General features: G+C 37.3%; 1 protein-coding gene across 4 annotated transcripts in view; it reads right to left on the bottom strand.

The window, feature by feature from the left end:
• ZNF366 (zinc finger protein 366) overlaps nucleotides 1–9,697 on the bottom strand; it is a 36,322-nt gene extending 26,625 nt beyond the window's left edge. For 2 of the 4 annotated variants that reach the window (XM_004177172.6, XM_072921860.1), the window contains exon 1: nucleotides 9,538–9,697. The gene's annotated coding sequence lies outside the window, so the exon portion shown is untranslated. Of the gene's footprint in view, nucleotides 1–2,097; nucleotides 2,145–8,315; nucleotides 8,906–9,537 lie in introns of those variants that run through there. The other 2 variants (XM_072921859.1, XM_072921858.1) reach the window with 2 other exon arrangements.
• Nucleotides 9,698–16,265: the final 6,568 nt, after the last annotated feature.

Raw genomic sequence — 16,265 nt, 5'->3', positions numbered from 1 at the left:
ATATTATGTCAACTTTCCAGCCTGATCTTCCTGCAAACAGATTGTAACCTGAAGTTACACCTGAGAGGAGTCCAAACTCCAGAGGGTTCGAGTTGGCAGCGACTAACAATCACATCTGACTTCCTGCTCCCTGCACCTTGGCACTTGTGCTTTTATTAGTCTAAAGGCCCAGCTCCATCCGAAGGAGATCAGAGTCAGCAGCACAGGCTTTAGGCAGGGCACTCCCCCATAGAGGTTAGCGATGTAGGTCCAAACTCCTTGGGAGGGAAATTAATCAATCTCCATTCTTGTGGCTGTTGTATTTTTCTCCAAATTTGATGTTGTCAGTGTTTATTCAGTTACATGTAAATATTCTTAGAGAATTTGGTTCCTGAGAGCTTTTGGGCATAGGCATCCTGAGTTTTCAGACCCTGCTCAAAGCTCAGGGCTGACAAGATCAGGTTGGCCATAATGGTGACTTTTGCAGCACGTATAATAGAAGAGTTTCAAACACGCGTAGTGGAAATGGTGCCAGCAGACAGAGTGGAAGAGCAATTTGGTCCTCCCCTCACTAGCCATTGGAATTAATGATGGACTGGCCAGCTCAATTAATTGTTCAACTGAACAACTCTCATCCTAAGCAGCTGATTTAATTATCTCTCTTGCATCATCTGTTTTTCACTGAAATAAGTATGGAATATCTGGGGCGTAGCTGAAAACAAGATTTAGGATTAGACTGCTGTGAGGTGATGACAATTAGACAAATTTCTTGCTACATGGATAAGGCAATCTCATGTCATTGGCTGGAACCATGGATGTGTCCCTGCCTTTATAAAGTATGTGGAGTCACTTTAATCACTGTTTATAGAAGTCCTATCACTCCATCCCTGTTTCCTGTCAATCTCATATCTGCCAATGCAAATTAAAATAATACATTTTTGGCACTGTGGGAATTCTATGTGTTAAATAGTTTTTCCTCTGGAAAATTATCGAATAACATCCAGGAAGCTTTAGGGTTTTTTTTCTCTCCATACAGATATAAAAAGAGACAGGGTGAACAAAAGAACAAATTAATAATATAAATTTAGGAAGGATTTTGTAGTAAAATAGCAATGTTTGATAGAGTGTAGAGTCCTTCAAGAACACTTTGGGTATAATCTTTCCACCTACAATGCACAATCATTACAAAGAGAACACAGAAGGTTTGAGCAGTTATTTTAAGAAAAATAATAGAGCTATGAAGAACATCCAAAATTAGAATAATCAAAAAGACATGTCCTTCCATAACCTTCATGCTGTCCTATTTGAGCTTTTATTTTGAAAGCAAACCTTTCACTGGCATTCATGACCTTTAAAAAAGGAAATACACTGAGCTTTCCTTCCTACTGTAATCCCAATGTCCTTATCGCCTATATGGAGGCCAGAGAGATGGTCTGTTCTCCTATCTCTTAAAGAGTAGCTAAGGGCCACCTTCAGCTTGGTTCTTCAAACTAGCCAGCTGGCTCCTCCATCAGCATTAATGGCACCTTAGACACATCGCACGTACCTCAAGAAAGAAAGGACCAAATAAAATGTGTACACATGATTGGAAAAGGGCCAAAGGGACAGAGGATTGTATGGAAAAGATTTTTTAAAATTTTCTGAAACAGATAAAGTTTTAATGAAAGGTTACATATTTTTAAACATGGAGAAATATAATAAGTCCTCAGCAGAACCATTACTTTTTGTATTTATTTTGTGCTCAATTTCTTGTTTCACACAATTCAAAACTCATAGTGAAACTGAAGGTTGCTAAAGTGGTAGGTACTGTGTAAGTAAGCAAGACATGTAATATCCTACAAGAACCAAAAGAAGAGGATTTCACCCACAAAGTGACAGAAGTGAGTCTATATTTATGTGCGTGTATGTGTGTTTGTGTGTGTGATTTATAAAAATATATCTGCTACCAAACACTTATCCTAGTGTCTAGTTATTAAAAGTGATCACCAGATAATGCCTTCGAATTCATTTAGGAAAGATGAATAAATTTTATTTCAGCTGAAGACTGAGCAGATTTCTTGCTGGAAAAGCTGCTTGGCTGTAAAGAATGATTAATCCTTATTAGACTCTATTACTCACTTGTAATTGAGCTGGCTTAGTAATGACTTAGATATTTCCCTCTGAACCTAAGCACAATAGAAAACACAAAAAAGGAATTAGACATATCAATGTTGTTCTTAGGACACCACTGTGTTTATTTTGTTGAGACCCAACAAGAAAAAAATAAGAATCATATCAATAGGACAACATTTAAAAAGTCTCTTAAGGCAAATTACTGAGCCATTGGAAGGAATTTCTTTTGATATAGCTTCATTGTGATTAGTGAGTTCTGCTTTCCAAACTGCCAGAGCATAAAATTTCTGTTAAAAATTTGAAATATGAAATATGCGCTGAATATGTATTTATTGTCCAGAAAAATTATTTCTTACACATACATCTCACAATTTCATTCAATGAGGGCTTATTTAAAAAAAAAAAAATTTTTAGTTTGAAGAGAAATGTGTTTACTTCTTCAGTTCCAGCACAGAATGGATTTTTTGCCTGATCATATGAGGTACCTGCAAGAAGTAATTTAAGATACCTTCCTCTCTGCCTTTGCCCTTCATTTTTGGTGTCAAACTTGAATTTTTCTCTTGCCTGAACAAAAAAAATACTTTTCGTCTCTGATCCCCAAAACACAGCCTGCATCTTGCTCTTAATTATTTTATTAACTTGTAGAAAGTTTTAAAAATAAGCACAAGTTTGTTGCCAAAACTACAGAAAATCTAAAATTCAAAACAAATTCTATCTTGCTTCTACAATTTTCCTCAATTAGAAAACAAATTCCTCTGTTCAATATGGGGGAAAATTCTTGAGGTTAATTATTTTAAACCGAAGCAGATTTAAAATGCTAGTTTTACTGAAGTCAATAAACTAGCATATTGAGTGGAACAGACAGCTCAGACTTAGCCAAATATTATCAGCAGATACTGGAAGAGAGACTAGAATCACAAATAAATAGGCACATTTTTTTTCCAAAAAAAGAATAAGAAGAAAATCAACATAGTTTGAAACCTGAAATTCTGAACATTTCCCAAACCACTCTAGTACTAATCCTTCACCATGAGTGATGCTCTGGATACTAACCCAGTTCTGATTTTCATCACAAGAAAAAGGAAACCAAAAGCCCCATCAAACCACTGTGACACTACAGCATGTCTAAGAATGGCCAACTAGCACCATACAATGAAGTTTTGTGAGAAATCACCTTATGTATTAATATAACTGTCTCTACCAATCCCTGCCCATACCCTCACAAACCCACACCCAATCATTCTAACCAGGACCTTTTCCCTCGAAAAAACAAGCATGGAAAACATGGAAAAAATTAACTATAAAACATCATAAACATGGAAAAAATAAATTATACTAAATCATGGAAAAATTAATAGGAATTATTGCAGTCTTTTAGGAAGAATAGCAGATAAGGCTCTGGTCTGAGCATAGGAACATTACCTAGTGAATTCTGTCATGACTCACTGTCCTAACCAGATTCACTGTCTTCTAGAGGAGCCTGTTAATTGTTTTTTAGCAAAAAACAAACTTGTCAAAATTTTTGCAGCAAGATATTAGGGGAACCCTGAGTCCTGATCACTGTCCCGCAGAATCCAGTGGTAGCCATTCACCTGAATCCTTTACCCGTGGCTGAATTTTAAGTGGGGTTCACTTTCTGCGGGATGTGAAAAAAAACAGTTAATATGTTTGGAATGAAACATCAGTATTTCCATTTTTTCTGGCAGAGGAAAAAGGAGTTGGTGAGCACCATTCCTCTGATATATATGACTCTGTGATATCCTGACAAAATGCTGCCTACAGACACAAAATTCTTCCAGAAATCTTGGTGACTTCATATTGTGAGTGCAGCATTATGCAGAAAAACTGTTTGATATAGCATTCGCACAGCTGTGATTCCTTTCTCTGTACTTCTATAGAAAAATAGTTTCCTTCTCATTTATAACTGGATGGGCTTAATTTCTGGTGAACCTATGAACAAACTGTTGTCAGGTGGCTCTTCCAGGATGTCCTCTACAGTTTTCTGGAATTCCTATCACAGGACAATGGTTTTGGACAAATACAGAAGGATCTTCACAGCTTCAGAAATCTGCACTAAGAAACTGAGTCAGGGTGGGCTTGTGCCTACCAGATGCTTCAAACAACTTCTGCTGTTTTTTAGAAGCTGACAGGTGCTCTAAAAACAGCTCCCTTTCCACCTCCTAGTATTGTTTTCATTACACATGTACTCTAAATACTTTTAAGAAAAAGCAAACTAATAGAAAAAATGTTATGCTAACTGGAAATATTGTATGACAGAGGCTGCCTTTTCAAATAATGTTCTCAAATAATTTTTATGTGGAGCTGAAACACCAAAGCTGAAACACTATATGCTCTAGAAAGCAGCTCAGAGAAACAATTAAACCTGAAATACTCACTACATTCCAACACATCCATCCTGGATACCTTTCAATTTGATTTAGATCCCATGTCTTGCTGTTGGTAAGAGCACATACTCTTTCCAATTTAAAAAGTTTTAAGTGACAGATCCAGCATAGAGCCCACCAAAACAGGAAGTCTTTCATCACTGCAAAAAGGGTCTAACAGTTACATTGCAACCCTAAAAAGGGAAGACTGAAGTATAAGTGTCTCTTTCACAACCAGCAATAGCAACAAACACATTAAATGGAAGGCCAGAAGTCATCTTGTCCTTCCCAGCCAACACACTTGTGGAGTATCAGAGAGGCTGGTGTCAGAAGAGGAAGGGGCAAAGCCACATGGTTCCTTCCCAGAGCCACCACATCTGGTCCTCCACTGTGGGAAGACCAAGGTTCTTCCATGCAGGGAAATTAGGTGATGTCTATTCTTCATCAGGCCTGCGGCCAGAGGACTGTGTGGGTGATGGCTACTTGCTGTGCATTAACATCCCTTCTACTACCACATGATCCAAGGAGAACAGCTAAAAATATGTGCTCCTTCTCACAGCCTTGCTATCAATTTTAAATCAGTTTTATCTGCCTCAAGCTCTTAGCAAAATGTGATATTATCAGTGTAAGAGACTAACTTATCACTTTTAGTAATTAAACTGATTGTCAACTTTGTATTTTTCAGTGTTCTCTGAATTCTAGTGCTTCTAATGAGCGTATGCAGATGAAAAGTTCGGTGCTTCCAGGTTTACTTTTTTTGAAGATTGACAAGGGAAAAATAGGTTTTCAGGAAACACACTTCTTACCTAAGATTTTTCCTTTAAATCAAATTTATTCCTACACACCCACAAAGTAGAAGGAAAACGTGTTAGGGTTTTAGCTTCCATGGCAGAAGAGGGAGGAAGAGAAGAGAAATTCAAAATAGGGTGGTATTTTCCTCCTATATTTAAATAATTAATAAGAGGTTTTTTCTAACATCAAAAGCAGGAAATTAGAAATGAAAGTAAAAAGAATAAAACAATTATCCACATAATTTCTTCCCATAACCTCCACAGCACAAAAATATTTTCTTTTACTACATGATTACTTACCTTAATTACTACCATTGACATTACAGTTTTTACAGTACATTAAGAATTGTTGGTTGAGAATGAAAATACTCTTTCATTTATCAAGAGCACAGTAACATGTATAAAACCATTTGTTTAACAGAAACAAGTAAAAATGTTCTTACATTTGTAAGGATTTAAACCAAACATTAAGTAATATTTTTCACTGGATCATTAGTATTTTAGGAGTCAAGAAAGAAAGACTAGTCCCTGTCAGATAGGTATAAACAAAAAATACACATCCAGCATGCAGCTCAATGCTTGTTTTAAATAATTGCTGAGGATTAATTTAGGCCTCTTCACTGGATAAAAATCTGAATATAATCTTCTGAGATTTTAAACTAGATCATGGAAAATTACTACACTTAAGAAGAAAGTAACTATTTGATTTTAATAGCTGGTTTATTTTTAAAAATATGCTGGGTTATAAAATTAGTTCATCAGACAAATGAATAATTTGAAAACAATCCATAGCAATCTCACAGCACTTATAAGGTTTGAAGGAGCAGTTTGATTGGATCACTTGGTATTGAAGACCATGCATTGGTGCGGAAAAACTAGGGATCATTTTTTATCAACTAGTAAATAAGATGTTGCCTTACACACCATTGATTTGTGTCCTTTCAGCACAGCCACAGAAAATCCCCATTACCTTATGCAGCCTTTACTGCTTTTGTTTCTTATGAGATTCTGTTGACATGTCCAGAAGAGTGGAGCAGTCCACTCAGAAACCTTTCTGCACCACTGAGTCTTTGCAATTTCAAAGATTCAAAACAATGTAAATTCTGTCTGAAATCCATACTCATCTGTCTCAGTGTATGGGGCTTGAATTGGGTTGCTTCCATGATTCATCCCCCTGTGCTTACCCTGTTCTAAATCCTGTCTATCTCTGTGGCACTACTAGGAACAGCACCTTAGAGACACAACACTGTGTTTATCTGTGAGATGCACATCATATCTTTCAAACCACCACTATCTGCTCTGCACCCAGGCAATCCTAAAACAAGGCTCTAGTTGAGGTGGTTTTTTGTAAGAATGAAAAACAATTTAAAAAAAAAGAACAAACAAAAAAAACTCAAAACACAAAAAAAACCACCTCCTTGGGATTCAAAGCTTCAAATTATCTCCGGGCCAAAAGTGTACATTAGATACGCCAAAATGTTACTAGGAATGTAACTCTGCTACTATTCTGTATCCAAGAAGTCTCAATAGTTTAGACTATTAAAAAAACTGGTCTTAAATATAAAAAGGCGATGACATTTACAGAAAGACTTCTCTTAACTTCTATGCTTTTTGAACCAGACCTGTTAACTTGGGATTTCTACAGGCTACAAATTGTTTCTGTAACCTCTCTGGCATTGCTGTTATAGCTTTATTTTTCTATTTCCAAACAAAAGCAATATTCTTCTATATTTAATTTCATTATAATTGAGAACACATCAAATGGAAATAATTGCTTGAAATAATTCTCTGAGGAAATACATACACTGACGTATCATTTATTTATTTGTGTTACATACATAAATATGGCTATTACCAGTAGAAGCAGTAAGGCTTTAAGCAAAATAAATCCAAATTGTCTCTTTTTATTCTTGGCTTATAATTTTAAGAGTTGAGTCATTAATCATTAACAGTCCAGTCTCTCACAAACATTGGGGTGAATAACTGAAAATTCATTGCACGAATATTTAATTTGTGCCATAAAGTAGTAGCAAATCTGTACCCAATACAGACTCAGACCATACCTATCTCTGCTGTAAATATCTCAGTGAAGTAGGAATAACATGTCAGCCAAAAAATCATCTTTCTGACACCTGAAGAAAGATATTAACTCTGTTACAAGCTCCTGTTGCACTAAATCATGTTACAGTGGTTCTGGCAGTAAATTATACAAAGTGAAAATAAATAAACTCCAAAGGATTGCAAAGAAGTATTTTTTAAAGGAACATAAACCTAATGGGTAAAATTTAAGAATGAAATTCAAAATTCAAGATGTGTTTTTTACTGTCAAATTACTAAACATTCCTTTTAAAAAGCTTTCTTTGTGTTTATTATTGGCAGCTGGGTTTTAAAACAGTATGTACTGCTTTTGTTCACCTATGATTTGAATAAATTTGTTCATATTTATGTTTTTCAGACAATGTATCAGAGAAAGGATTTATTATCTATATAATCTAAGTCAAGGAAATACAAATGTTTATCATCTTCAGAAACAAAACCTGGACCTAAAGGCTGCAGCTTACTTCTACCTACATGGCAAAGTCAACTTTTGAACCAACCAGACCAAAAACTTAAAAGTGATTGCAATCCAGACTAATATCCTGCAGTTTGAACAAAATGCCACCACAAACACAGAGCTTATGTAATTTTCTGTGTCTGTTTGGAAGACTCCTATACATCTCACTTGATGTAAAAACTAGGATTCCAGGTGTTTGACATATAACTCTCAAAACAACTGTCCAAATCATGTCTTTAATTTGAACCAGTATATAGTCACATAAAAATAAACCCAGATGTCTCAAGGGGAAGATGTGGCAAGACCTGGCACACATTTCTTATTAGAAGATAACAAATTAAGTGAGTTAAGTATAACCAAATAAACAATTAACTCATACCAAACTAGACTGAGTGGCAACATTAAGCTAAGGAGTTCAAGAAACAAGTTATTTCCATCTCCTTTGGCAAAAACCCCCTTTGGCTGCTCCCAAAGCAAAAGGAAACTACAACTTACCCAGAAACTGGGCTGAATTTGTGGTAGATCATTCCTTCTTATAGAAAAATCTGCAGTAAGACACCAGATAGAGGGAAACAGAAAGTCCTTTCCACTAGTTATTTCAGTGAGGGGTGGGAGCAGAAGGTTGTCCCAGGACCCAGGTACCCTGGCAGGAGCAGGATTGGAAGCAGGGCAGCTGGAGCTGCCTGCCATTCCTCTGCAACATCTGCCTACCATTTGTGGCCTCTCTGTCTGAGTTCTGTCCATCCTGCACTTCAGAGGACCCTGCATTCAGGGAGCAGCAGCATAAAGAAACACTTAATTATAAGATGAGCAAATTCTCTTTCTGCAAAGAAATGGACACCTGTCCTATTTCTTGCCCCACCTCTTCATTCTGCTTCTATAATATATATTCTGTGCAGAGGAGCATTTTCCTCATGGAATATTTGAAAAATGCTCTTGCATTCAGTCATTCATTTCACATAGCATTTCTGATCATTCTGATGCATTTATGATCAACATGAAAAACATTACTGATGTCTAAAAATTGCAAACAGATATCCAATTGAATTCATCCTATTACTGATGTGGGCGATCAGCCTCAGTGCTGTTATGTACTACACGATATGAACTTTTTCTTTTGTTTTGTTTTTTTTTCCATCTTACCACCTCTTAAATGTCATTGTTCCTAGACTAATCATATACACAGATGAGTGGAGATAAACATGTGTAATCCTAAACAGCTTGAAGGGAACAAAAACAGCCCCAGTAATTCTTCTCCCAGTATAGCACAGGTTGGTGTGTTGGAGCAGAATTCAGTACTGGCAGATGAAAAATGAAATACATTGATTCCTGTATGACACAGCTCCTCTCTATATTTTAGCAATGGCCCAGTGAATCTTGCTGAAACTGTTGGGATAAAGTTAGTGAAGCCTTTAACAAGATTCTCGTAGCAGGACTTACATACGCAAAATTCACAGGAGATTATATTATGAGTATTATCAGCCTCATTGGAAAATACTTTCCTATCTGCATAAGTTAAACCATATGGTAATAGCACCACTATCTAAAAACCAGACTATAGGTATCTCTAGCGTAAAAAGACTGCTTATTAATGCATATGGTTATTATTCTTTTATCAATTAAATGTGTATCTGATTTACGCCTTTTCTTCGTAAAAACGCAGATATATATATTGCACTTTTAAAGAGTCAACATAAAAGCATTTTACTTAACTTACCAGTTGTTGAAGCTGGAAGGAGTCTTGCCCTAAACACTACCTGCTCTGATGTTTGTAATATCTGTCTCTCCCGCTGCCTCCCTCCCCCCGTGCAGAGATTGCAGTAAACTTAGAAAACTAGCAGGGACAATGTTTCAAATTACTTAAGAAGGAGAACAGGAACAATCATTTCGTTCTCTTTTTTTTTCAGATGAGTACAGTACCTTCAGAAAGAAGGAAGGAAGGGAGGGGAGAGGAAGTCAACAACCCTTTGCTTTCCTGCAAAAAAATAAGGAAACAGCAGATAGCAATCTCGTTTTCTCTCAAACAAAATGTTTGGAAAAATAAATATATCCAATCCAAAAGGAATTCCTCAAGTATTATATCTGCATTATTGGCTTCATAAAACCTTCTTTACAGCTTGTTATGTGCAACTACATGAAATGAATTCCCGAAGTGGTAGGTAGGAATAAGACACCCATATCTTATGCAGAACAATTAGCTGTAAGCTTGCATAGATGATGAAGGCTTTTACTCTAGAGAAAGACTAATCATAGATATATACACAGATCTTGTTTCCATGGTGATATAGGTAAAAAAAATGCCTAAAACCACTGTTTACAGTGATCACAAGAAAATAGCACATTAGCTATTTATAGAACTCTGTGGGGGAACAAGAAGGGTGATGAAAGTGGTCAGAAAAATGGCAAGGATTATAGCTTGCCTGGCAGTGCAATAATGAGTAATTGATATCAAAGAATGCCATTACAGAAGGCATACTGATTTAACCAAACAGAACCAATGTACTATGTTCTAGAACAGATTTCATACTTAATTTCTTTTTTCATTTTTTCTCCATTAAACATATTTTGACAACCAGATACTGGAAAACTGGCCGGAGTTAACTTGGAATAAGTTTAGCCCATTGTGCTCCACTGTATTTTTGTTTGCTTGTATCTTTCCCCCTAACTTTATCTATCATCTGAAGGTCACTTACAGTGATAAGATGCTCCCTTTTCTTTCCCACTAATTTTTTTCATTCTAACATACTCGCCAGTAAACACCTTTGCACTGTCATGCACTATGTCTTTAGTTTGTCTGGTAATGCAGTAGGGAATATAGAGCTGCAATTCAGGTTGATTTTTGTGAAAGACTTTTTTTTAAAAAGCCCTTTCAAAAGGCACTTTCCTACATACTCTGCATCCAGACTTTGGAAGCAATATCTATATCAATGCTGCTGAAATAATTTAGATTACTGCTGTAAATCCACTTTTAATAGAAGGACAAATTAGTATGTTATCCCATAGAGATTACTATTCCATTTATTGTACAATAATGAGAATTGATAAGCTTTAAACCAACATAGCAAGTAGTTCTTTAGCACCTGTGTTCCTTCATGTGATTCCTGGTGCTATTTCCTGAAGCTATCTAGCCATTATTTGATTGGAGAGGCTTTTGTCTTAATATTCAGAAAATGAAATCTTAGATAATGGACATCAGCATTTGACAGAGCAGTGCAGGTGCTATGAGTGATCTCTGGCCTTCCAACACCACCAGTTTTCTGAAATGGGCAAAACCATACAATGGCAAAAGTGTGCAATGCACTTAGATGATATATTGCAAGTGAATTCCTTAATTCTTCCTTGGGAATGGAGGTCCTGATCTAAGAGATCTCCTCTGCATACTGAGCACAAGGAAAGAAAAAGGCATGGAAAGCCACCAAAGTAATGTGTCGTCCTGCAGGGTCAGCTTAATAGCACAAAACGTGTAATTTTTTTTCAAAATTGTTTTTCATTATCTTGAATATAGTAGCAGCTTCCAGGCCATTCCAGATAGTTTAATTTATTAATTTTCCAGGCAGAACAGGCTAATGAGACCCTGTACTCTGTAGCAATTTTGTTTCTCTCCATTGGAAAACTCGATGCAGATGCATATTTAGAAACCTATACTAATTAAGTTAGGATCATTCTTAAGTAAGTCTCTAAACATACATGATAGTCTTTGCAGTCCTCTGTGAAGGACTTAATTGTCACAGCTATCCTATACTTCTTCAAATAGCTACTTCCCTTTTCTTGAGGACTGCAAAGCTAAGGAGTTGGACACGAATATCTATGAAGTACCTTCAACAGGTATTCTGCATTCCTGGTTAAAGAGTACTGCGAGAGACCCCTACTTCAGCAAGGGCAGAAGGTGCAGAGATGCACTTAATTCTATCTCATGTTCCACTTTCAGCAGCCCTTCCACCCATCCAAGAGGTCGGAACTTAGTCAAGTCAGCTAAGTCCCAGCATGCAGCCACTGAAGTATTTGGCCTATTCTTACTTTTGCCAATTTCTCCCAACTTCTGCCAGAAAATCACAACCCCATGAGGAAAAGGCACTAAAATTGTGACTTGCATGCCATAAAAATACCTTGCAAGGTCATGTCTTTTGCAATGTATGTCTTTTGCATGGCAGGTCAATGTGCAATTACTGATGGTAGAGGGGAAAAAAAACCATGTAAAAAATCATTAGTATCTAGAGGCATGCAAATCATGCCTCTAGATAAGGCATGATGTTTACCCAAGTTTTAAGGGACAAGTCGGTGTGGTTTTCAGAACATTTCTGGAAGAAATGTTTGCCTGTTTTCTTGTTGATTTTATTTTAACCTTTTCTCAGTCTACTGTAATCAGAATGAAGGCACTGCTACAAATTCAGTGAGATAGAGTGTCGGCCTCAATGCAGTTAGATGAGCACTGTTGAGTGTAAATAATTCCTGGGTCCAGTACAAAATGTCCTGGAAGGACTGGTCACAAAAAAAAACCCCAGTACTGTGTTCATGGTCAAGGTAAATTCTGAAGATCAAGAAGATTCCTGAAGTACCAGTCTGTATTATTAGACTAGACCTTTAATTTGATTAGCATATGTGAAGTAAAGGCCCTTTTTAATTTTTCTTTTTTTCTTCACTGAGGAATAAATTCTGTTTCACAGTCTCTTTCCAATGACAGCAGGGATATTTTCCTATATGTTTAAAATAAGAATGGAATAAACAAGTTCAAACTCTATCCAGCATAATAGGAAAGAACCTACTTTATCCTGAGAAAATGAAACCAGAGGCAAAGCCTAGACAAATTTACTGGCTTTCTTCATTGCTTTAGGACAGTAATCATGTATCTGAATTGCCTGTGAAAAAATAAGATTAATATCTCCCTTCTGGTCTACAGTATACCTGTGATATTTTAGCTGAGTAAATACAGTTCTCATTTGGAGACAAAAGTACTGAAGGACACCTAATTGTTTTGTATAGATCCCTCTCTTATGTGCTTTCCTAGTCTATTTTCTACATTGCATGTTCCACACAGATTGTTCAGGAACAATCTGGCAGAAGGCTAATGGGACCAGAGACAGGTACAGGCTGATCCAAAAGAACCCCTGTGCTGCAGCATGTGGAGGACATTACTCTAGCTACCAATATTAGGTAATGTTTTGCAATTTATTGTATTGTGACAAAATAAACCCGCATACACTGGTATGTATTTAATTTAGTTTCTCAGCTTACAATAAATTAGAATGCGTGGAGATATTCCAAAGGTTTTATGCTACTGCCTATCTTTCATGCTTATAGTATGACCAGAGTATTCTCATGAGTATGTGTTTGAACAGCTAAATTTACTACTGTTTTATCAATGTATTTCTTACTTTTGAGAGACGGGTAACACCCAATTACCACTTTAAAGAACAATTAACATTTGCAGACCATAACCTCTGGACCAACTACTTATATGTCAATAGTTTTGGGGAAATTTATATCAAAGAGCATAGTGTTCCTGGAAATAAATATCTTACTATAATTTAAAGTGGCCTTTAGAACTTATCCTGGACCAAGATGATTTCTGGTAAATTACATTGGCTGCAGTATTTTAAAGACATGCTTTTCCTGTACCCTGTATGCAATCATCAAAACTACCTTTACTAAAACAATGCAATCAAAAGCTATTTAAATATTTGATGGTCTGATTAAGAGGATGCGTTTTCATCTTTTAACATGCATGAAGTTAGGAGAGCAGGATTGTCAGCCTTATTCAGGTCAGAGGTGGACAAGAATGTGGCTTTGGACACGATGCTTGAATTTGGTGTCACAAGGAAGATCTGTAACATGTGGAAATTGACAAAGTATCCACCAAGTTTTTTGGTGGTTTCTTAAAAAGGCCATTTGACAGCATTTTTACCTGCAGGTTTACCTCTACTTAGATGGGAAAATAAATCCAGCATTTGTTCTGGTCTTTCTAGGAAAGCAAGCAGGGAGGGAGGGAGGGAGTTCTAATTGGAGTTTGGGTTGTTTGTTTCCTTATTTTGGGTTTGGATTTTCTGGTATTTTGAGGTTTATTTTCTCCAAAATACTCAGCAGAACAAACACTCCTGAAGCCCTCATTCATTTGATGCTCTTACTGACTTCTATAAGACTTCCCCATAACTGGAGATAATTGTGTTAGGCCCCACATACGTATTAAAGACTTCAGCCAGTAGTCACAATGTAAGCTAATTGACTGTGATAGAGCAGGTGGATTAGCATGAAGTGCCATAAGCATGAGCTTACAGTACTTCAAAACTGTTATCAATAAATAAAAAGTGAGTGTTACAATATGTAGCCAAGAATCATTTGGGGGAAAGAAATGCAGATCTCTTAGATTTCTTAGATTTCCTGTCTTCTTCCAAAAGCTGAAATAGGTTTTGTTTTCAGACTGTACTCTTTTTATTTTAATGAAACATTTTTGCTGAGACTGCTATTTGTAGTACCCAAAAAACCCATTTGGTTAAGATTTAAAGTACAGTAAAAAACAAAAAACAAAAAAACCCCACACTTACAAGAAAAATCCTCAGACTATATTAGAAGTCTTGTTACTAGGATTTCTTTAGCTCTATATTCACCTTTGGTCCATCAGGGCTGCTTGCTTTGGTTCATGCACCATAAGAATACCCTGATACAACTCTGCTGGTAATCATTCTGCATGAGCATACCTCCAGAATAACACTTCTGAGAAGTTGCCACACATGCAACAGTGTTGCAGGGTTCCTGAATATTTCTGAAGAAGCCGTCTGTGTCCTGAAACTTCTTTAATGCAATGGTTTTTTTTAAACAGCTCATTGATTATGAAGATATTTTCATTTCTTTACTTTTACTTCTCCCATGTCTTCTTGAAATACAGATTTCCTTTTTATCTTCCTTCCCAACAGGTGTCACTGAACCAGATACATGGAGAGATAGTCACATGAAGATCACCTGTGTGTTATAAATAACAATTTGCTTCTAGAACCTATAAAGTGAAAAGTCTTCAGCCTCTGGTGCATCTAATTTTCACATCAATATGATGTCAGTAAAGGATAAGATTTGAAGGACTTTGCAATTGCAAGACAGATCACAACCTATTCAAGAATAAAGTGGGAGATAAACACTTCATAAATGAATCACCCATTCTTGGGAAGCACAAAAAAATGTTCATTTTGTAGGCTTTTTATTGCATCCTGTATGTCTTTGATATAACAATCCTAGCCTCATGAGTCCCTTTGCCATTCCCTTGGAAGACAGAAGGAACTCAGGCATGGCCATTTATGTAAAAGGAGTCTTTTTAGATGAATACCACAAATAACATATTGGTGCAAGCACACACACAGCAGTGCTTGCTAATGGGGAGACCTCCCCATGCCCCGCTCATACCCTCCCCTTCAGGGGTTGGTCCATCAGGAGAAGAAATGCTGGGGATTTTTGCTCCCTGCACTAGCTAGCAGCCCCTGCTGCTGGAGTTCAAGAGCGTGGAGCTTCTGAAAATGTATAGTCTCAATATTTTGGACCACTGTGGACTTGCAACTGCAGGAGACAACACAGAAAAGCCTGAGGAGAGCCTGGATGCCTGAGCTCCCACAGAGTTAATGGAGAAAGAGACAGGACTGTTCAGAAGCCTAGTCAGAGCACATACATTAGATGTCTAAAATTAGACAGCGTGAACACATCTCTAGGGAGCTTATGTTGCCTTAGACAAGCTCTAATTGTTGTATGAAGCATCCTAGGAGCTGATCACAGCTCAAAGGAGAAATTGAATCCACAACAACCCTCACTTTTTTCGTGTCTGTCTCACTTCCCTGTCCATCTAGTCCTAAACTGTCTCTCTGCCCTGGGACCTGATGGAATATGAGAAAGAGCATGAGAGAACCTGCTATATGTCTGTGACCTCCCTAGCAGGCTCCCCAGTGCTAGCAGTCATTCTTCCAGCTGGGCTGCAATGGGGCAAGAATGAGCTACTGCTGACAGAGGAAATGAAAGTTCAAGACAGACCTGCAGTGCTTTGGGCAGGTGGTGCAGAGAATGTGTGCTTAGATGTCACACCTAGAACAATGATTTATCCTTCCCAAACTAAAGAGATAATCTCTGTTTGCCAGGTCACTTAGAAATGGCAGCACTGCTGCACAGGATGCACGTAGGGTGCAGAAATCATGACTGCAACATCTTGAGCAGGTTCTACCACAAAAATGTCATGTTGTGAAGCCACTGGTGCGTGAATCAACCACCTTCTGAAAGGTGCATGAGGAAGAAAGGGGAGAGGTGTCATTTTAGCTTCTTGTCCTAAGGCCACCCGGCAGTCCTGCAGAGTTCTTGGATCTAGACCTCCGAATCTGCTGCAAAGAGATCTCCTGGAACAGCCAGGGACTCCCCCCCTCTCACTCCCTTAGGCAAAGCTACAGTCAAATGGGCATTAGTTCTCCCTTTCTTGAGCTG

Source organism: Taeniopygia guttata, chromosome Z (genome assembly GCF_048771995.1).
Source record: "Taeniopygia guttata chromosome Z, bTaeGut7.mat, whole genome shotgun sequence".
Lineage (NCBI taxonomy): Eukaryota > Metazoa > Chordata > Aves > Passeriformes > Estrildidae > Taeniopygia > Taeniopygia guttata.
This window is presented reverse-complemented; position numbering and strand designations above follow the sequence as displayed.